General features: G+C 36.0%; 1 non-coding gene across 1 annotated transcript; it reads right to left on the bottom strand.

The window, feature by feature from the left end:
• Nucleotides 1-227: 227 nt before the first annotated feature.
• On the bottom strand, nt 228-334 carry LOC131169952 (small nucleolar RNA R71). The gene has a single exon (XR_009140896.1). It is a non-coding gene; the product is annotated as a small nucleolar RNA R71 (small nucleolar RNA).
• Nucleotides 335-24073: the final 23739 nt, after the last annotated feature.

The following is a 24073-nucleotide window of genomic DNA, read 5'->3' on the forward strand; positions in this document are numbered from 1 at the left end:
TTGCAGGTGAGGATCCACATAAGCATTTAAAAGAATTTCATGTTGTGTGTTCCAGCATGAAACCTCAAGGAGTTTCAGTGGATCAAATCAAGCTTCGAGCTTTTCCCTTCTCACTGGAAGGCACAGCTAAGGATTGGTTGTATTACCTTCCTTCCGGATCTGTCAACTCATGGAATGGGATGAAGCAGATATTTATGGAGAAGTATTTTTTTGCTTCCCATGCTGCCAATATAAGAAAAAAAATTTGTGGCATCCGGCAGTACAATGGAGAGAGCTTGTATGAGTACTGGGAGCGATTTAAGAAACTGTGTGCAAGCTGTCCCCACCATCAAATAAGTGAGCAGCTATTGATTCAGTATTTCTATAAGAGATTTTTACCAATGGACCGCAATATGATAGATGCTGCTAGTGGAGGAGCTTTGGTTGACAAGACACCAAAAGAGGCAAGAAGGCTGATTGCTAACATGGTAGCAAATTCTCAGTAGTTTGGAATGAGAATGGATCATACACCTATGAAGGTTAATGAGATAAGTACATCTAACCTTGAGAAACAAATTTCTAACTTAACTTCTTTGGTGAGGCATTTCGCTGTAGGGAACATGCAAACTGTTAAGGTATGTGGAATTTGTTTGGGTTCGAGTCATGCTACTGATATGTGTCCTGGTTACAAGAGGATGAATCATTGCAAAATGCTAATGCAGTAGGACATTATGGATAGCCATAATGCAGGTATGATCCCTTTTCGAGTACTTATAATCCAGGATGGCGAGATCATCCCAATCTGAGTTATGGGAATCAATCGATGCAAAACCGATACCAGCAGTAAGGGCCACAAGTGAATCAACCACCTCCACCTCCGCCTCCCTCAAATCAAGGTATGTCACTTGATGAAATTGTTAAGGCTTTGGCTAACAATACACAATAGTTTCAACAGGAGACCAGAAATAACATTCAAAACATAGAGAGGCAGATTGGTCAGTTAGCCTCATCTGTGAGTAAGCTGGAAGCTCAAGGTTTTGGAAAGCTTCCATCACAAACAATCATGAATCCTAGAGAAAATGCAGGTGCTATACTGTTGTGGAGTGGGAAAGAAGTTGATAACTAGACTCCACATGAGCGAATGAAAAAGAAAAAGCAAGGAAAAAAAAAAGAGCCAAAAGAGTCTGAAGTTCCTGAAGTTGAGGTAAATACTAAACCTAACTTGAATAAGGTTAATAATTCTGTTCCTCCTCCATTCCCCTGCAGGTTGGCTAAGACGAAGAAAGAAGAACATGAGAAAGAAATTTTAGATACCTTCAGGAAGGTAAAGGCGAATATACCTTTACTTGATGCGATCAAACAAGTTCCCAAGTATGCTAAATTCCTTAAGGAACTATGCACTACAAAGCACAAGTTGAGGAATAATGAGAATATCAGCGTGGGGGAAAATGTGTCAACATTAATTCAGCAAAAATTACCCCCTAAGTGTAATGATCCAGGTTCATTTTCTATTCCTTACAGAATAGGTGATTCTAAATTTGAACGTGCAATGGCAGATTTAGGAGCATCTATTAATGTTATGTCAAATTCAGTTTTTTAAACTTTAAATTTGGGTCCTTTTAAAGAGACCAGTGTCATTATTCAGTTAGCTGATCGTTCTAATGCTTACGCATTGGGAGTAGTTGAGGATGTTTTGGTGTAGGTTGGAGAGTTGATTTTTCCTGCGGATTTTTACATTCTGGATATAGAGGATAGTGTTCCCACATCAAAGTCAGCTTTGATTTTTTTTTGGAAGACCTTTCCTAAAAACTTCCAAAACAAAAATTGATGTGGATGATGGTACCCTAACTGTGGAGTTTGATGGAGAGACTGTCAAATTTAACATCTTTGATGCCATGAAGTATCCTGCTGATGAACATTTTGTTTTTTCTATTGATGTTGTTGATACAATTGTGCAGGATGTTTTTGAGTTAAGCATGGAGGATGAGTTAGAAGTGGTGATCAGTCAAGGAATTCAAGAAATTAGTACCAATCCACCATTAAGTGTAGAGGTTTAAGAGGCAGTAATGGCATTGCAGTCATTATCTCCTATTCCAAAAAGGTATGGAGTATTAAAAATCGACTTACCTGTATCTCATACAAAATTATTACCTTATGTGGTGTAGGCACCAGCTCTTGAACTAAAGCCTCTACCTAAGCATTTGAAGTATGTTTACTTGGGAGACAATAAGACACTTCCAGTTATCATCTCAAGTAATTTAACAAAGAATGAAGAAGACAGATTGATTAGGGTTCTGAGACTACACAAGGAAGCAATTGGATGGACAATAGCAGACATCAAAGGTATAAGTCCATCAGTGTGCATGCACAGGATTTTACAGGAGGATGAGGCTAAACCAAGTAGAAAAGCTCAAAGAAGATTGAACCCACAGATGATGGAGGTTGTGAAGAATGAGATTTTAAAGCTACTGGATGCAGGAGTTATTTACCCAATTTTCAGACAGCAAATGGGTAAGTCCAGTCCAAGTAGTGCCAAAAAAATCAGGAGTCACTGTGATAGCAAATCAAGATAATGAACTTGTTCCAACAAGGATTCAGAGTGGATGGTGAATGTGCATAGATTACCACAAGCTGAATTCAACAATAAGGAAGGACCACTTCCCACTACCATTCATTGATCAGATGCTTAAGCGGTTAGCAGGTAAGTTTTATTTCTGCTTTCTCGATGGCTTTTCTGGATATAATCAAATTGTGATTGCATTGGAGGATCAAGAGAAAACTACCTTCACTTGCCCTTTTGAAACTTTTGCTTTTGGAAGGATGCCCTTCGGGCTTTGTAATGCACCTGCCACATTTTAGAGATGCATGATGAGCATATTTTCAGATTACATTGATACTTGCATTGAGATGTTCATGGATGATTTTACTGTGTATGGTGATTCATTTGATACATGTTTACATCATTTAACTTCTGTTCTTGAGAAATGCATTGAGAAAAATCTTGTTTTGAATTATGAGAAGTGTTATTTTATGGTGGAACAGGGGATTACTTTGGGTCATGTTGTCTCTAATAGGAGAATTAAGGTTGATAAATCAAAAATTGATTTAATTGTGAACTTACCCTACCCCACAACTGTGAGGGAAGTACGCTCTTTTCTTGGTCATGCATGTTTCTATTGAAGGTTCATTAAGGATTTCTCTAAGTTAACATTGCCTTTGTCTAGACTCTTACAAAAAGATGTTCCTTTTGAGTTTAGTGAAGAGTGCAGTGAGGCTTTTGGCAAATTAAAATCTGAATTGACATCACCCTCTATTATCCATGCTCCTGATTGGACTATACGATTTGAAATTATGTGTGACGATAGTAATTATGCGGTGGGAGCAGTTTTAGGGCAGCGTGTTGGGAAGCTCTTTCATGTGATTTATTATGCATCCAGAACACTTAATTCAGCTCAGTGCAATTATTCTATGACCGAAAAAGAGTTTTTGGTTATTGTTTTTACTGTAGATAAATTTCGGTCATACTTGCTTGGTTCTAAAATAATTATCTTCTCTGATCATACAACATTGAAGTATCTCTTGGTGAAGAAGGAAGCAAAACCTAGGTTGATTAGATGGATCCTTCTGCTGCAAGAATTTAATCTTCAAATCAAGGATAAGAAAGGAGTTGAGAACCTGGTAGCAGATCATTTGAGTAGGTTCGGAGTTCCTAGAGCTTTGATCAGTGACCGGGGCACACATTTTTGTAATAGAACTGTTGAGGCATTGTTGAGGAGATATGGTGTTTTCCATAGAGTATCTACAGCTTATCATCATTAAACAAGTGGGCAAGCAGAGGTGTCTAATAGAGAGATCAAGTCTATTTTGGAAAAAACGGTGAAGCCAAGTAGAAAAGATTGGAGCCTTAGACTTGATGGGGCATTGTGGGCTTATAGGACTGCTTATAAAACACCCATAGGTATGTCCCTCTACAGATTAGTATTTGGTAAGTTGTGTCACCTTCCTATGGAGTTAGAACATAAGGCTTATTGGGCTGTTAGACAATGTAATTTGCATTTAGATACTGTTGGTGTGGAAAGAAAATTACAATTGCAGGAATTAGAGGAAATTCAACTTGAGGCTTATGAGAACTCTACGATCTATAAAGAAAAGACTAAGGCATTCTATGACAAACTAATTCTAAGGAAGCAGTTTGTGATTGGACAAAAAGTTTTATTGTATAATTCCATATTGATGCTGATGCCTGGTAAGTTGCGTTCTCATTGGATTGGACCCTTTGTTGTTACTAATGTGTTTCCTTATGGTGCAGTTGAAATTCAAAGTTTAGGAACTAACAAAGTGTTGAAGGTCAACGGTCATAGACTCAAGCCATTTTATGAAGGGTTTCAGGAGCATACAATGGAGGAGCTCAAATTGAGTAACCCAATTTATGAGGATTAAGGAGCTTTGCTATGTCGAGCTAACGATGATAAACAAAAGCGCTTCTTAAGAGGCAACCCATGGGTGGCTTGTTAGCCACATTCAGATTTGTTTTCTTTCCTTTATCTTATTTTATTCTCTAGCATTTTTTTTCCTTTTCTTTTGCATTTGGGCTTTACATTGGGGACAATGTAAGTTTTAAGTGTGGGAGAGGAGAAATTTGTTGCTGCAGTCTTTTTGAATAAAAAAAAAATTATTCTTATAAGCTTTATTCATGATTCTATATTAACTTTCAGAGAGAAATGCTTTGTCCTTGAAATGACTTTTCTATTTTAGATTGAATTTTTGAGATTTTAGGCAAGGTAATAGTAACTTTAATGATGGATTTTTCTCTCTTCTCCATACCATAGAGCAATTTTTTTTTCTGCATAAATCATTTAGGCTTGATTTAATGGTGAAATGATTAGTTATGTGCGCTTTAAAATTGTATCATGCATATTTCAGAACTTTGCTTAATCTATCAGGGCACTTTATAATCTGTAGATATATAAATTAGGGGAAATAAAAGGTTGAACTTGAAAATTGCTCCGCTATTTTAGTTAAGCAAACTAACCAGGGGTCTTCATAAACCCCATGTTGATTCTCAGGCCAAAAGCTAGTTAGGATATGAGCAACATACTTTTGTAAAGGTGACGGTTAAAATAAAAAAAAAAAAAGAAAAAAAATAGTAACTGTGACAAGAGAGAAGTACCAATTTCAAAATACAAATAAAAAAAAAAAATTCCTCAAAGATTTGCAAAGAGCTATAATTATTGTGCCTTGATAAATTAACCTTGTCTTTTGGTATGTATTGATTTAAAATTTTATGGAACTTTAATTATGTGAGCTTAATTGATTTCAAGCATTTTGTTTTGTGTTGGAAAATTGTTGATATATTGGTATGGTGTTGATGGAATTTATTATGATAGTTATTACCTTACTTGCCTCTTCTTTCAAACTTTTAATCTATTGTTAGAGAATGTTGTGATAGGGTGAAGTTAAGGAACTTCTAAGTGGAATTGATTAAGAATTTAAGTCATGCTTAAGGACAAGCATAGAATAAGTGTGGGAGAATTCGATAAGTGCATAATTTATTAATTTTACTTCCATCACATTTAATGTTCTAGGGTATCTTTATGCCTAATTCAGTTGATTAAAGTATAATTATCTATTAGGCAAATGTTTAGAGAGTTATTAAAATAATTGTGTTAAATGGAAAAATTTTCAGCATTTGTATTAATCTAACTCTTGCAATATTTTTCAGAGTTTTGGTGAAGTCCCAAAACATAGAAGTGTGGAAGGAAACTTGGAAAGGTCGAAGGATTGAGAAGCATTCTTGATACAAAGTACACGGGTCGTGTAAGCACAACCACAGACCCGTGTAACATTCTGCCAGAAGAAATCCAGAGAAACGAGGAAGAAACAAAGTACACGGGCCGTGTAACTTGACCCGTGTAAATCCTGGAGACCCGTGTAACTTTCTGTGCCAATGCAAGACATACCCATTCAGCTCTCAGAAAGTTACATGGCCCTGGGCCGTGTAGTGATACACGGGCCATGTATCCAGTTGCAGTTTTTGACAAGAGATTTTAAAAACCTAACCCTAGACCATTTATTACAAATAGAAGAGGCAGCAGCCGACACAAGGAAACATTTAGTAGCCTCGAAAAGAGAGAATTAGACTTTCGTTCTCCATTCACATCCATAATTTTATATTTCTTTATTTTATTCTTCTTCTATAAGCCATGAATATGAGTGATTAAGTTTTTAATTCAGTTCAAGAGATTCAAATTCTTTTGCTTGATTTGTGAGACCAGGTTCTTAATTCAATTTATATCTTTTTGAATATCTATTGTTTTCTAATTTCATTGTCTTTGATCTATTAAATGATTTGATAAAAAGGCCTATTAGTTAATTGTTTGAGGTGATCAATTACTAGCTCATCTTCATAATCCGTAATTGTTGTGTAAGATTGAACATGAGTAGCAATTAGGTTTTATTGATTATGATCACAGTTTTCGATAATAACCTAAGGGAACAATAGTGTGAATTGAATGATTTATGCTTCATAAATTGTTGTTCAGCTTAACTACTTCCTATTCTTAAAGCAGTTAATAATTTTATGAGAATTTCTTAATACCAATTCAGTTAATAATTAGAGTCAACAAGAGTGCTGGGCTCGAATTTGTCAGTATAGGGAAGTCAGGGGTTTACCTCGCTGTTTGGTAAATCTACATTAAGTATTCAATAAGAGATAATTGTATTTCTTTTGTCTATGATCAAATCAATGCATTGGAATGCGAATTACCTTGGACTGAAATTTGTTTAATTTGAGAGTTTCTTATTTTAGATCTAAATTTTTGATTTTTGATTTCTTCTTTGGATTGCGAATTACCCCCCCCCCCCCAACCTGTGTTTCTTTTTCCATTACACAAATGCACGAAATTTAATAATTCAGTTTCTAGAGTTTTACCTGGATTTACCACTTACTGCAAAAAATATTTCATAATTAGTGATTCCAGTTAATTTAATTTTTGGTGGATTCGACAACCATAGAAATGCAATAAAGTTAAATGAGCCAATGCCCCAGCAATAAGTGACCCAACAGAAAGGGACTGTGAAGACAGTTGTCGACCTTATACCCGTGGGGAAACCCTGTGAAATAATTTTTGACACTCTAGTGAAGAATTATTGAGACTTCGATGGCACTAGAATGCCTAGAAAATGCCAAGAAAATTTTATCAATTGGTACAGACAATTTTACCTCGGTAAGCCAAACGAAGGACATTTTGGTCATTTCACCTTTAGAGATGATTTTTAACCAACTTGTCAATTAAGTATGTGAATTATATGACATAAAATATGAATAAATAATGATGAAATTTTAATTAAAAATGATTAGAAAAGAAAGAAAAAGAAAATGAAGTTTAATGAAATTATTACACAAGCATGACATAATAATGATGTCATTTAAAAACCTCCCAACAATAACCATTTAACAAGCACTCATAACAGAGATAAAAAATGATAAAAACAAATGAAAAATTCATTCATCTTCCCCATTTTCTTCAGTTGGCTGAGACTCCATTAAAGCACACTTCACCATTATTTTTTTCTTTCACTCAATTTCCTAGCCAAACTCACCTCATAACCCTAAGATCCCTTCATTAAAACTTACCCTTGCACCTTAGGCAAGCTTTAGGAAGCAAAAAAAATTAGAAAATTTAAAGTTGGGAAATTTGAGAACTCTTCAAGAGAGGTAAGTGCCATTTTCTCTTCCTTTCTCTTTAAATTTCGTGTTAGGAACATGAATTAGGTTAGAGTTTGTGAAAATTGGACAAAACTTTGCATGTTTGGATTTTCTTGAATTTTGGCAGCCTTATGGGGGTGGTAGCTCTAATTGTTTTGATGGATTTAAAGTGGTTTATAGATGGTGTTTGATGTGTAGATGCAAGTTGATAATGAATTAACATGTTTAAGTGATATATGTTGTATGAATTGGAATTGGGAATTAAGGTTTTGAGAAAAATTAGGGTTTTGTCCATGTAATAGTAAATGAATATTTTAATGGTCAATTAGTGACCATTTGGTAAGGTTTGACCATAAATTGAAGTGAATTATGGCATTAGAAATTGATTTGACATGCTGCCTTTAAGGTGCCAGAATCACTGGACTTGAGTCCAGTGCTGTTGGGCAGCAATAACATAATTTGTATAGCTTCAATTGGTGCAAGGACAATTAGAGGTTAAACTAGACACATAATGGCACAACTTTGTTGAAGAAACCCTATCCAGAAAACCATCTTAGGATGATTTAAAAAATTGACCAATCTAGGTAACCAATTCTAGACCTAGTAAAAGTAACCAAATGAACAGTGTTTGTTCAGTTGGTCATAACTTTGTGTAGAGAAGTCCAAGCGACTTGATTTTTGTGGCCATGGAAAGCTTAGACAATATAGAATAACTTTTATAAGGAGTAGAAACCCAAATTTTGATTAGAACTAATTCAAATTGGCAGCCAAAGTCAGGATACTAAAACTGCCAGAACCAAATTTGTGCCCATAAATTCTGGGAATTGGCAATCCGTCCAATTATGGTAATAAGGCCATAACTTGAGCTACAAAACTCCAAATGGAGTGATTCAAAAAAGGAATCAAACTAGAAACAAAAAGGAACAACTTTTATGAGGAGAGTTTAGCCAAAGTTTTACTATAGTAAGGTCCAATAGAACAGTAAATATAGGCCATAAAATCTGGAAATTTGAAATAACACTGAAAAGGCTATGAATTGAGTTTGACAACTAATACCAACAAGTAGAAAGTTCAAAATGTGGTATCTTGTTGACATTAGAACATACAAATCTATTATGTATTAAAAAGTCAACATTTGCGTAGGAATAGTAAAGTGAATAGTAACTATTAAATAATTAACTTTATAAAATGCCCTAGTATGCTTAGAACGATTGGTTTGAATAGGTTGGCATGCCAATAGGGTTGTGATAGCAGTACTGCATATGGCATTATGCCATTCCATGATTGATGGCATTACATTCCATTCTGTGATATTATGGCCTATGGCCATTTTGCTTTATTTAACACACTTGGCCTGGTGCCAATGATTACTATAGCTTATTAGCTATTCTGTTGCACACTTAGAGACACTTTGTGACCAATAGTGTGATGGCTCGAGGTACTTGGTACCCAGTGCCAGTTTACCTTTGTATCCAGTCCAGTCTCCGAGTATAGGCTACTTGGACAACCAAAATAAGACTTAATAATTTATAATTAAATAACAAACATAACAAGTACCAAAATAAAAATTTTACAAATAGTTACTAAAAATTATAGTCTGTATAACATACCTGCATATTTATTTATTTGGCTTATTTATTTTTATTTTATTATTGGCACCACTAAGCTATATTACTTAGCGCATCACTTTTTGCAATGCGTAGGTACTGGAGACACGGAGCGAGAATGCAGTAGACCCCAGAGTGGGTGAGAGTCAGATCTACATTTTGGTCTCCAGTGTCACCTCACATCTGCAGTGCATTGGTAGGATACTAGGCTACGTTTTGTAATTTGTATTTTTGTAAATTTTTGTAATTAGACTTTCATTTTGCCCTGTACACTATAAACTCATGTAATTATATATTGATGTAATTATCTGTAAATTGTGTTCATAAATAAAATTTGAATGTTTGTTCATAAATTGAGCATGAGTATGATATGGACTAAATGATGGAAAATGAAAATTTTATGAGAAATGTTGGGACAGTGTTGAATTTATTTGTAGGTTGGGGATATGTTAAATATATTTAGGAGTGTTTTACACAGGTTATAAAGAACTGTTTTCCCCATTTTTAGCCAGCACTCTGTCGGATTTTTAGTAAAATTTTCAGAATTTCAAATTAATTCATAATTTTAATAAGTGACATAAATGGTAAAAATTTCATTAAGTGACTTTTAATAAATATATTAAGAAATAATAAATTAAAATAAGATAAGAAAAAGTGCTCCGGCACATAGTTCAATATGCCTTGCTCAACTACATTGTAGACCGGTGAGGGGTGTCACATTTAGTTGTATCAGAGCACGATTTAGGCGTTTCTGGGTCTAGATAGAGTGCATACCATTGCATTGCATTTGTAAATGTTAAGGTGACACTAGTGCAGATCTATTTGTTTTGGTTGTTTTGGTTAGGATATGGATCCAACCTTGTAGAGGGTAGTTGAGAAAGAGGTGGAGAGTCATGCTCCACCCGTGACTAAAGCTGGAGGTAGGAGGAAACCTGCTCCACCAGTACCAGAGGCGCCTGCACAGCCTCTACAGGCCATGTTTCATCAAATGGCTGAATTTTTCAGACAAATGGCCGGGGTTATGCCACCAAGGCCACCTCCATAGCAGAAGTCTCATCTAGAAAAGCTTAGAAAATTTGGGGCTATGAATTTTCTAGGAAAGAAGGAAGATGATCCCATGGTAGTAGAAAATTGGCTAGATAGAACCAGAAGGGTACTGAAGCAACTCCATTGCACGCCAGAGCAGAACCTGAAGGGTGTTGTGTCCTTGCTCCAAGATGATGCCTATGAGTGGTGGGACACAGTATCCAGTAAGGTACAGCCAGATCAAGTAACATGGGACGTCTTCCTTACAGAATTCAGAAAGAAATATGTGGGCAGTTTGTATTTAGAAGAAAGAAGAAGAGAATTCATCAATCAGAGGCAGAGGCAACTATTAATGGCAGAATATGAGCGTGGATTTGTTAGACTGAGCCAGTATGGGAGGGAAATAGTCCCTACAGAGGCTGAGAGATACAGAAGATTTAAAGAAGGGCTGAATAATAACATCAAACTCATGATAACAGTTTTGGGGATTACAGACTTTACAAAATTGGTTGAAGCTACATTAAAGATTGAAAAAGGCAGAATTAATGAGCAGAATAGAAGGGATAGACAACAGAAGAGAGGCACTGGTCAGATCAGTGCACCTTCTACTCTTAGTAAGAAGTTTAAGGGTCCTACTGCTCAGAGTTCTAGTCAACCACAAGGTCAGGGCTAGTCCCAAAAGCCCAGACCTCAGTTCACACCGAGGAGAGGCTAGTCCACACTCTCAGCGAGCAGCTCTCCAGAGACGGTGTTCAGGGGACCAGCCCCAGTAGTCTCTTCAGCTTGTCCACACTGCCAAAGGTGGCACAAGGGGGAATGTTGGTTAATGACTGGTGGTTGCTTCTGGTGTGGGTCTACAGAACATCAAATCAGAGATTGCCCTAGGAGGACTACTACAGCTGCTCCAGCACCAGTAGATAGGCCTGCTTCTGCAGCTTAAAGGGGTAGAAGGCCCGGTAAATCTGAGGCAACTGGTACATCACAGTAGCCAGCATTAGAGTCAGCTGAGAGGCTAGAGGCAAGGGCACCAGCCAAAGCATATGCCATGAGGGCTTAAGAGGAGCAGAACGCTCTGGACGTCATGAGGGGTATGTTTTCTCTCTACAATATATATGTGCATGCATTGGTAGATCCAGGATCTAGCCACTCATATATCTGCATCAAGCTACCCATAGAAAGGGGAATATAAGTAGAAGAAAATGACCAAGACATTCTGGTCACTAACCCATTAGGCCACAGCGTGGTAGTGAATAAAGTGCACAAAGGTTATCCATTGAGGATTCAGGGGAATGAGTTCTTGGCAGACCTAATTGAATTGCCTTTCCATGAGTTTGACGTGATTTTGGGAATGGATTGGTTGTCACGTCATCAGACAATAGTGGATTGTAAATTGAAGAGGATTATACCAAAAACTTCTAAGAATGATGAGATAATAGTTGTAAGGGAAAGGATAGATTTTCTATCTAATGTCATTTTAGCTACTGCTGCAAGGAGACTAATCAGGAAGGGTTGTGAAGCCTACCTAGTGCATGTAGTTGATACCAGAAAGGCTAGATCTAGTCTCCATAACATTCCCACTGTAAGTGACTTCCCTGATAAATTTCCTGAAGAATTGCCTAGTTTGCCACTAGAAAGGGAGTCGGTGTATTTTCTAAAATTGATCTCAGATCAGGGTATCATCAGTTGAAGGTAAAGGATGCAGATGTGCCAAAGACTACATTCAGGACCCGGTATGGGCATTATGAATTTTTGGTGATGCCGTTTGGGTTAACAAATGTACCAGCAGTATTTATGGACCTTATGAACTGCATCTTTCACCCATACTTAGATCAGTTTGTAGTGGTCTTTATTGATGACATCCTGGTGTATTCCAAGAACAGGGAAGAACATGATGAGCATTTGAGGATTGTTTTACAAACCCTGAGAGAGAAGAAGTTGTATGCTAAGCTGTCCAAGTGTGAATTCTAGTGGAGTGAAATTGCTATTCTTAGACACATTGTATCAGCTAATGGGATTAGAGTGGATCCCAAGAAAATTAAAGCAGTAATGGAATGGAAGCCTCCTAGAAATGCTACTGAGATCAGAAGCTTCTTGGGGCTAGCTGGTAACTACAAAAGGTTTGTGAAGGGGTTTTCCTTGATAGCTGCTCCACTGACCAAGTTACTGCATAAAAGTGTCAGATTTGACTGGGATGACAAGTGTCAAGCCAATTTTGAGAGGTTGATGGCTATGTTGACAAAGGCACCAATGTTAACACAGCCAGTGTCTGGGAAGGACTTTGCAGTCTACAATGATGCTTCCCATAATGGGTTGGGGCATGTTTTGATGCAAGAGGAGAAAGTGGTCGCCTATGCTTCCAAGCAGTTAAGGCTACATGAACAGAACTACCCTACCCATGATCTAAAAGTAGTAGCGATTATCTTTGCATTGAAGATATGGAGGCACTATTTGTATGGTGAAAAGTGTTATATTTACACAAACCATAAAAGTCTGAAGTATTTGCCAACCCGGTACTCAACCTTAGACAGAGGCGATGGATAGAGTTCTTAAAGGACTATGACTGTGTGATTGACTACCATCCTAGGAAGGCAAATGTAGTTGTCGATGCCTTTAGCAAAAAGTCCATCACAGCTTTGAGATCACTGAATGCCCATTTGTCCTTCGCTCAGGATGGATCTATTTTGGCTGAGTTGTAAGTAAGGCCAAACCTGCTACAGTAGATACAAGATGGGTAGAAGGTAGATGAGAAACTAATGGCTATATTGGGAAAAATCACAGAGGGTAAGGAGACAGAATATGAGATGAAAGAATATAGTTGTCTGTACTATAGAAAAAGAGTGTGTGTACCAGATGATGGAGAATTGAAGACTATTATTCTGAAAGAGGCACACACTAGTGTTTATGCTATGCACCCAGGGAGTACAAAAATGTATCATGATTTGAAGCCTCATTATTGGTGGCCTAGTATAAAGAAGGACATAACTGACTATGTAACAAGATGTTTGACATGTAACACCCCTAAGTTCGGTAGTGCGTTCTACTGTTCCGGTGACCAGTGTTGTCCGGACAGCTAGAATGCCTAGAACTACACTTCGATATGAGTGAGGAGACATTAAATAATGAAATACAAGAAAAGAAAATACAAGAAAAATAAAGGAAAAATAATAGTAAAGAAATGCAACTAAGTTAAGCGAGCCGAGAACCCTAGCGATGGGTGACCGCACCGGGAAGTCAAGGCGTGGACCGTTAACTAGCCCTGGACCGCGGGGAACCCTGAAAAATATTTTTAGGAGTTAAAGAGACATCAATTGAAGTAGAAATATCATTAGAAATATCAAAGAAAAATTAAATAATTAGTACAAAGAAAAGCGAGAAATCGAAAAACGGACAAAACTCAGTGTTACCGAAAAATCTGGAATGCAACCTGAACAGGGGCATTGTGGTCATTTGACACCCCGAGTTGTCTTTTGACCTAAATGTCCATTAAAAATAAATAATATTACACTTGGAAATTGTCATGAAAAATTAAATTGGTGGTACCTAATGTAAATAGCAAAAATTGGGAGTTAAATGTGGAAAAATGAAACCTTAGAATAAACAATAATTTAATTCTTACATAGTGGTCCACTAACTCATTTAAGTGGACCACTAAAGCTTCATTTGGGCAGAATATACATCTTCATCTTCAACCTTAGAACCAGCAGAAAATTTGCTCCCAAAAAACTCCATTGACGCATGGTTGAGGCTCCATGCATATGAGATTCAAGCTTCTTTCCTTCTACCTTCCTTCATCAAAGTTAGTCTACACCACTTGGGCAGTAGATTGGTAGTAAGAAGACCAAGTTTTGTTGAAGATTTAAGAAGTCTCATCCATAGGTAAGTTTGAGTTTTTGATTGTTGCTTTGTTAAAGATTGTAAGGGTGTTATGGGTGTTTGATTTATGGAGAAATTTTTGAGTTTTGATATTGAATGGGAATGTGCACTTTTGGCAGCCATGGAAACACCTTGAAGGCAATTTAATTGTGCTTGTAAATGGTGAATTAAATGATTGATTAAATATATATTGTGTAGAAAATTGTTTGGGTAATGTATACTTAGTATATGTAAATATAAAATGAGATTTAAATCTTGGAAAGTAATTGAATGTAAGTGTACCATTGTGGCAGTTTGTTAACTCTTGAAGAATGCTTGAATTCATGCTTGGTTTATGGAATAATGATGTTAAAATGTGTTGGTTGTTATGGCAGTTTGAATGTATGTATAGTGGTGTGAAGGTTGGACATGTGAATGAGCTTGGTTATGGAGTTAAATTGTTGTAAATTGAGTTGGGCAAATTCTGCACTTGTTGGTGCACATTGAATGTAATTGTAAGATGCCAAAATGACCTATAATGTGTTGTGAATTATGTTTAGGTCATGGTACAACCAGAATTAGTTTGAATGTTAAGTTTGGTGAGTGTTAAAAGTGATGTTTGATATGTATGCAAGAATTGCGATAAGGCAGTTTGTATTTTAGGCCTATAACTTTAAGTGTGTGGCTCCAATTGGTATGAGACTAATTAGAGGTGAAACTAGGCACAAAATGTGCCAACTTTCATGAAGGAAGCTTGCCAAAATTCTGCTTTCAAGGTAGCTTGAAAAATGACCAAATCCGGATTAAGTACAATTGAGACCTGAAAATTGACCATTTGGGCAGCAGTTAGTGTTTAGGCCATAACTCACTCAAAACAGGTCCAATTGACCTGAAATTTTAACCATGGAAAGTTAAGATCCATATCTACAAGTCTTATGAAGACACTAAAGCCCAGAAATGACCATAAGTAAGTCAAACAGCTTACACAAGTTCGGGTTCAAAAACTGGCCGAAACTAAAATGACCTAAAGTGACCTAAAATGACCAATTTTGGTGCAATTTGACCAGCAATAGTAAAATGAACATAACTTGGCCTACACAACTCAGAATGACCTGAAATTTTGCCCCGCGTTCCATAAGACATAGATCTACAAGTTTATAGTTTTGACCGAAACCGAAAACAGAGGAAACTAGGTCGACCGGCTAGGTTAAACTAGTATCCAGGAATCCATCAAATCGCAAGAAAATGCAGTATACATGGAAATGAATTTGGTAACATGTACGAACCCTAAAAGACTATCGAATATGACATGTTAGTAACATTAAAACCTAATTTACCTAGAATGCATCGAGGGTCGACATATTAGGTTGATTAAGCAAATAATAGCATTCAGTAAATTATTTATCAAACATTATCGTTAGAGACGGATTAATTAAGTCCTGAAACACTTCAAATTGTGTTTCTCAGTTAGCAAAGACTCAGGGAAAGGGAAGGAAACACTGAGTCAGAGCCAAGAGACAGTTATCAGAGGTTTGTGCATAGTAAGTATTTCTTCTAAATTTTTCAATTGAAATAAATTATGATTATTTCTATGTTATTATTTTAAATTGTGTTTGTGCACAATAAGTTTGACTTCTCATTTTCTACTTAAAAATTTAATTCAACATTATAGTTTTAAATTTTGTCCGTGCACAATACTTTTATATTCACTACTTTTACTAGCAAATTTGTGTAGATAAATGAGTTATGAATAAGTTTTGATTGCTTTGGTTTTGGGAATATTATTTGGAACTTATTGTATTGCCAACTTTGCAAATGGAAATTTTGAGATAAAATGTGATTTATGGTTTGTATGAAATATTGTGATTTGAAATTGTTTTGATTCACATTTGGCATGACACTGTTGATATATTCCTCCCTCTTTGACTTATCAGTCTAGGGTGAGTGTGATTATGTTCCTCCCTCTTTGACTTGCCAGTCTGAGGTGAGTGTGGATGAGTACTCATTATTCAGCTAGCTTCCTCCCTCATTGATTTCGATTATTAGGGTGAGTGTGTCTTGTCGTGGTGTACAACACGGCATGTGTGGAAAAATTGTGTCATGGCCTAAATTATGTTATCGATTGGCAACATTGTATTATTCAGTTATTTGATCGAATTGTGTTATTGATTTGCAAAACGGTATTATTCAGTTATTTGATCAAATTGTGTTATTGATTTGCAAAACGGTATTATTCAATTACTTGATCAAATTTGTGTTAGGTGAATTTTGTAAATTGTGAAATGGAATTGTGAATCATTTGATTTGTGAACTGTCAATAAAAGATTTATATATCGCATTTCAAATTGTTATTGTGCACCACTGAGTAAATTTTACTCAGCGATAGCTTTTCATTGCTGTCGCAGGTAGACAGACTGACAAGGCAACAGACTAGGCTGCTAGTACATTCAGCGAGAAATCATCGGGTATATTGAGTATACCATATTTTGTATTTTCTATTGTAATGTATGTTCACTGTGTGTAAATAGTGTTCTTGGTTTTGAGCAGTTGTAAATTAAAATTGTAAATTAAAGTTGTAAAATAAATTATGAGTTATTTGGACTTGTAAAAATTGTATTATATTTCTTGTATCTCAGTCTTTGAAAAATTATTGTGGATTTGTGTTGAATAATGCTAGAGTTTGAGATTGAGAAAAATATTGAAGTGCTTTTTACAGGTTTTTAAAGAACCGTTTTATCCAAATTACGGAGGGCACTCTGCCAAATTTTTTTTTACAGAAATTACTAATAGTCTAAATGTGTTAGTTAATTCACGTCAGTTCAAAAAGGTTTTTAACACCTGTAAATAGTGCTCACCACTGCAAAAGAAGTAAGAAAAGTTTTTGAAAATCCCTTGTAGTGTATTTAATGGGTTATCAGTAGGCGAAGTTGGTAATTCATTAGGTATACTACGGGATCATGTTATGCCTTACAGAGGGGTAGGGTGTGACATGTTTTAGTGGTATCAGAGCTAGTTTTTTAAATTCTATTTTCACATGTTACTTGAATATTCTTTCTTCATAGTATAACTGCTCAATATCATTGTCTGATACATACAGTACATTACATTATAAATATGCACTAACGGGAGGAAATCTCCTTGTGTTATTTGTTTAGGAGGTCTAAGATCCTCGCATTGATTATGGAAGAGGGTGATCGTTCAGTCGATCAATCTATAGAGGCTGAGGTGCAAGGGGATGCCCCAGCCCTACATAATGTCAGTGGTTCAAGAAGATCACCGCAGCATCCGTGGTTCCTGCTCGATTCGCTCAACAGATGGTCGCAATGTTCCAACAAATGGTCGGTAATGTGCCTACTCAAGCCCCAATACGCACAAGTGGTACAACCACGTCTTAATAGACAATATGACAAATTGATGAAATATGGGGCTATAGAGTTCAAGGGGACAGTAGATCCTCTAGAGGCAGAACAGTGGTTAGAAAGGATGGATAGGGTATTCAAGAAACTGCACTGCACAGAGGAGCTCAGATTTGAATACTTAGTATCTTTGCTACAGGGGGATGCTTATGACTGGTGGAAAATCATTCCCCACAGTTTGGTAGAACCTGCAGTGCTAACCTAGAGTGACTTTCTCAGGGAATTCAGACAAAAATATGTCCCTGATGCTTATGTAGATCAGAAACTGCAAGAGTTCCTAAGTTCAAAACAGGGGAGTAGATCGGTGGCTGAATATGAAAGGGAATTTTTCCGCCTGAGCCATTATGCAGTAAGTCTACTTTCTACCAGTAGGGAGAGATGTAAGAGGTTTGAAACCGGCTTGAAGCCTAGTATCAGATTGCAAGTGGTCGGATTCAAACATAATAACTTCTCTGAACTTATTTCTCAAGCACTAGAATTAGAAAGAATTGAATCAAGCAATTCCGAGAAAAGAAATCGTAGAAGACAAAAAGAGGGAAAGTCAGTAGAACAGAGTTCTAGTGGTCTTACTGGAAAGAGGAAAAACTTTGGGGGATACAACAGAGATAGTAAGAAGTCCGGTAGAGATAGATCTTTTGGACAGAAACCACCTTGATCCGATCAGCAAACTCAACAGAAACCCAGGAATGCGCTGTCAGATCGACTTTGTGAAACTTGTGGTAAACCACATTGTGGGGTATGTTATAGAGCCGTAGGAGCATGTTTTAACTGTGGAGAGACTGGCCATTTTGCTAGGGATTGTGTAAATCTAGGTCGTTCTGGATCATTTACTACACCAAAGGGATCAACCCAAGTTTCTACCCCAAAGAGTTCACCATCAGTTAGTAGAGGCAAAGGTAGAGGTAGGGGTAGTACACCTAGAAGTCAGAGTACTATGAATCAGCCAGAACAGGGTGATGCTCCAGCTGGAGTATACGCTATACAGCAGAGAGAAGAGACTTAGACTTTTGATATTATTGCTGGTACTTTCTCAAATAGTAACTAAGATATATATATGTATTGTTTGACCTGGGGTTTGCATACTTTTATGTTAGTGTTAGAACTACATGTTCTATTGTTATTCCTTTACAGGGGAATAAATTTTGATGCATTAGTGATTAGCCCTTTAAAATAAGGATTGTGATAATAAGTGAAATTAGTTTTGAAAGAATTTATTGGCGAAAAGTATTTTCTAAAACACCATAAATTATAAAGCTAATTGGCAAGCCTACTTAATGTAAGGCAAGAGGACGTAAAAGTAAGATGCAGTAATGGAATTGCTCTAGATGAGGGCAAGGATGTCACTGTTAGTAATTGTTAATGGATACTGTAATCATAATAAGTTCGGAATATTAGTGAATTCGAAAAGGATAAAAGATAGGAAAATTTGATCTATTGGGATGTATCGTAGTAACTATGCAATGTTCTTGATGTTCATACTATAAGCTGCAGATTACAGTACTGACTTGAGATTATTGTGTAGAGCTACGTACTACCCGATAGTACACCTAGATAAGAATAGTTGCCAATGGCATCTATTTTGGTATAGTTATGCCATGACAGAATTTAATTGTTAGAAATAAGTTTGAAAATCCTACTTAGGGATCTAAAACTCAAAGGTTAGAATATCGAAAGGTTATAGTTCAGTACAAAAGAAAGTAAGTTATAGAATATTGACAGATAAAAAGAGTTATGGAAGTAAAAATTTGAACAGTTGGTTCAAATATAACAAAGAAATGTTACGAATGTGAGGAAGACTATGGACTAGAATGGTCAGAGGACCAATGACTAGATAAATGATTCTAACATGACCTCAAGTGTCATTCAAGAAGGAACATGAATCAAAATATTAGACAGGACAATAGTAAGAGAAGATTGGTGTTATACAAACAAATTAAATATTGTATTAGATTGTTAAAAGTCTTATACAAATTCGAGAGAAAGAAGATTACACGATCATATAGAAAGGAGAAAATAAACGTATGACTATTGTAAGATGGCTATTGGGAAAAATTTCGTGGACGAAAGTTATTTTAAGGGGGGGAGAATTGTAACACCCCTAAGTTCGGTAGTGCTTCTACTGTTCTGGTGACCAGTGTTGTCCGGACAGCTAGAATGCCTAGAACTGCACTTCGATATGAGTGAGAAGACATTAAATAATGAAATACAAGAAAAGAAAATACAAGAAAAATAAAAGAAAAATAATAGTAAAGAAATGCAACTAAGTTAAGCGAGCCGAGAACCCTAGCAATGGGTGACCGCACCGGGAAGTTACGGCGTGGACCATTGACTAGCCCTGGACCACGAGGAACCCTGAAAAATATTTTTAGGAGTTAAAGAGACATCAATTGAAGTAGAAATATCATTAGAAATATCAAAGAAAAATTAAATAATTAGTACAAAGAAAAGCAAGAAATCGAAAAACGGACAAAACCCGATGTTACCGAAAAATCGGGAATGCAACCCGAACAGGGGCATTGTGGTCATTTGACATCCCGAGTTGTCTTTTGACCTAAATGTCCATTAAAAATAAATAATATTACACTTGGAAAATGTCATGAAAAATTAAATTGGTGGTACCTAATGTAAATAGCAAAAATTGGGAGTTAAATGTGGAAAAATAAAACCTTAGAATAAACAATGATTTAATTCTTACATAGTGGTCCACTAACTCATTTAAGTGGACCACTAAAGCTTCATTTGGGCAGAATATACATCTTCATCTTCAATGTTAGAACCAGCAGAAAATTTGGTCCCAAAAAACACCATTGACGCATGGTTGAAACTCCATGCATATGAGATTCAAGCTTCTTTCCTTCTACTTTCCTTCATCAAAGTTAGTCTACACCACTTGGGCAGTAGAATGGCAGCAAGAAGACCAAGTTTTGGTGAAGATTTAAGAAGTCTCATCCATAGGTAAGTTTGAGTTTTTGATTGTTGCTTTGTTAAAGTTTGTAAGGGTGTTATGGGTGTTTGATTTATGGAGAAATTTTTGAGTTTTGATGTTGAATGGGAATGTGCACTTTTGGCAGCCATGGAAACACCTTGAAGGCAGTTTAATTGTGCTTGTAAATGGTGAATTAAATGATTGATTAAATGTATATTGTGTAGGAAATTGTTTGGGTAATGTATACTTAGTATATGTAAATGTAAAATGAGATTTAAAGCTTAAAAAGTAATGGAATGTAAGTGTACCATTGTGGCAGTTTGTTAACTCTTGAAGAATGCTGGAATTCATGCTTGGTTTATGGGATAATGATATTATAATGTGTTGGTTGTTATGGCAGTTTGAATGTATGTATAGTGGTGTGAAGGTTGGACATGTGAATGAGCTTGGTTATGGAGTTAAATTGTTGTAAATTGAGTTGGGCAAATTCTGCACTTGTTGGTGCACATTGAATGTAATTGTAAGCTGCCAAAATGATCAATAATGTGTTGTAAATTATGTTTAGGTCATGGTACAACCAGAATTAGTTTGAATGTTAAGTTTGGTGAGTGTTAAAAGTGATGTTTGATATGTGTGCAAGAATTGCAATAAGGCAGTTTGTATTTTAGGCCTATAACTTTAAGTGTGTGGCTCCAATTGGTGTGAGACCAATTGGAGGTGAAACTAGGCACAAAATGTGCCAACTTTCATGAAGGAAGCTTGCCAAAATTCTGCTTGCAAAGTAGCTTGAAAAATGACCAAATCCAGATTAAGTACAATTGAGACCTGAAAATTGACCATTTGGGCAGCAGTTAGTATTTAGCCCATAACTCACTCAAAACAGGTCCAATTGACCTGAAATTTTAACCATGAATAGTTAAGACCTATATCTACAAGTCTTACGGAGACATCAAAACCCAGAAATGACCATAAGTAAGTCAAACAACTTGCACAAATTCGGGTCCAAAAACTGGCCGAACCTAAAATGACCTAAAGTGACCTAAAATGACCAATTTTGGTGCAATTTGACCAGCAATAGTAAAATGACCATAACTTGGCCTACACAACTTAGAATTACCTGAAATTTTGCCCCGCGTTCCATAAGACATAGATCTACAAGTTTGTAGTTTTGACCAAAACCTGAAAACCGAGGGAACTAGGTCGTCCGGCTAGGTTAAACTAGTATCCCGGAATCCAGCAAATCGCAAGAAAATGCAGTATATATGGAAATGAATTTGGTAACATGTACCAATCCTAAAAGACTATCGAATGTGACATGTTAGTAACATTAAAACCTAATTTACCTAGAATGCATCGAGGGTCGACATATTAGGTTGATTAAGCAAATAATAGCATTCAGTGAATTATTTATCAAACATTATCGTTAGAGACAGATTAATTAAGTACTGAAATACTTCAAATTGTGTTTCTTAATTAGCAAAGACTCAGAGAAGGGGAAGGAAACACTGAGTCAGAGCCAAGAGACAATTATCAGAGGTTTGTGCATAATAAGTATTTCTTCTGAATTTTTCAATTGAAATAAATTATGATTATTTCTATGTTATTATTTTAAATTGTGTTTGTGCACAATAAGTTTGACTTCTCATTTTCTACTTAAAAATTTAATTCAACATTATAGTTTTAAATTGTGTCCGTGCACAATACTTTTATATTCACTGCTTTTACTAGCAAATTTGTGTAGAGAAATGAGTTATGAATAAGTTTTGATTGCTTTGGTTTTGGGAATATTATTTGGAACTTATTGTATTGCCAACTTTGCAAATGGAAATTTTGAGATAAAATGTCATTTATGGTTTGTATGAAATATTGTGATTTGAAATTGTTTTGATTCACATTTGGCATGACACTATTGATATATTCCTCCCTCTTTGACTTATCAGTCTGGGGTGAGTGTGATTATGTTCCTCCCTCTTTGACTTGCCAGTCTGAGGTGAGTGTGGATGAGTACTCATTATTCAGCTAGCTTCCTCCCTCATTGATTTCGATTATTGGGGTGAGTGTATCTTGTCGTGGTGTACAACACGGCATGTGTGGAAAAATTGTGTCATGGCCTAAATTATGTTATCGATTGGCAACATTGTATTATTCAGTTATTTGATCGAATTGTGTTATTGATTTGCAAAACGGTATTATTCAGTTATTTGATCGAATTGTGTTATTGATTTGCAAAACAGTATTATTCAATTACTTGATCAAATTGTGTTAAGTGAATTTTGTAAATTGTGAAATGGAATTGTGAATCATTTGATTTGTTAACTGTCAATAAAAGATTTATATATCGCATTTCAAATTGTTATTGTGCACCACTGAGTAAATTTTACTCAGCGATAGCTTTTCATTGCTGTCGCAGGTAGACAGACTGACAAGGCAGCAGACTAGGCTGCTAGTACATTCAGCGAGAAATCATCGGGTATATTGAGTATACCATATTCTGCATTTTATATTATAATGTATGTTCACTGTATGTATATAGTATTCTTGGTTTTGAGCAGTTGTAAATTAAAATTGTAAATTAAAGTTGTAAAATAAATTATGAGTTATTTGGACTTGTAAAAATTGTATTATATTTCTTATATCTCAGTCTTTGAAAAATTATTGTGGATTTGTGTTGAATAATGCTAGAGTTTGAGATTGAGAAAAATATTGAAGTGCTTTTTACAGGTTTTTGAAGAACCGTTTTATCCAAATTACAGAGGGCACTCTGCCAAATTTTTTTTTACAGAAATTACTAATAGTCTAAATGTGTTAGTTAATTCACGTCAGTTCAAAAAGGTTTTTAACACCTGTAAATAGTGCTCACCACTATAAAAGAAGTAAGAAAAGTTTTTGAAAATCCCTTGTAGTGTATTTAATGGGTTATCAGTAGGCGAAGTTGGTAATTCATTAGGTATACTACGGGATCATGTTATGCCTTACAGAGGGGTAGGGTGTGACATGACATATCAGCAAGTCAAAGCAGAACATCAAGTTCCATCAGGTTTGTTGCAGCCAATAAACATACCTAAATGGAAATGGGACCGGGTCATTATGGATTTTATCAGTGGTCTACCCTCACCCAGAAGAAACATGATGCAGTATGGGTGATAGTGGATAGGTTGACCAAATCAACACATTTTCTGCCAGTTAGAACTGACTACTCACTGGAGAAGCTAGCAGAATTATATATCAGTGAGATAGTTAGACTACATGGAATCCCACTTTCCATCATATCTGATCGAGACCAAGGTTCACATCTAGATTTTGGAAGAAGTTGCAAGAAGCCTTGGGCACACAACTCTATTTTAGCACGGTTTTCATCCTCAGACGGATGGACAATTAGAACGAGTAATCCAAGTAAACTTTGAAACTCATTGAGTGATTGGAAATAATAAATTGAAATGATAGTAATAACATGAAATATGTGATAGGTCCTTGAGGATATGCTGAGGAGTTATGTTATTGAGTTTAAGGGAAGTTGGGACAGATACCTCCCACTGGCAGAATTTGCATACAATAATAG

Source organism: Hevea brasiliensis, chromosome 10 (genome assembly GCF_030052815.1).
Source record: "Hevea brasiliensis isolate MT/VB/25A 57/8 chromosome 10, ASM3005281v1, whole genome shotgun sequence".
Taxonomy (NCBI): Eukaryota; Viridiplantae; Streptophyta; class Magnoliopsida; order Malpighiales; family Euphorbiaceae; genus Hevea; species Hevea brasiliensis.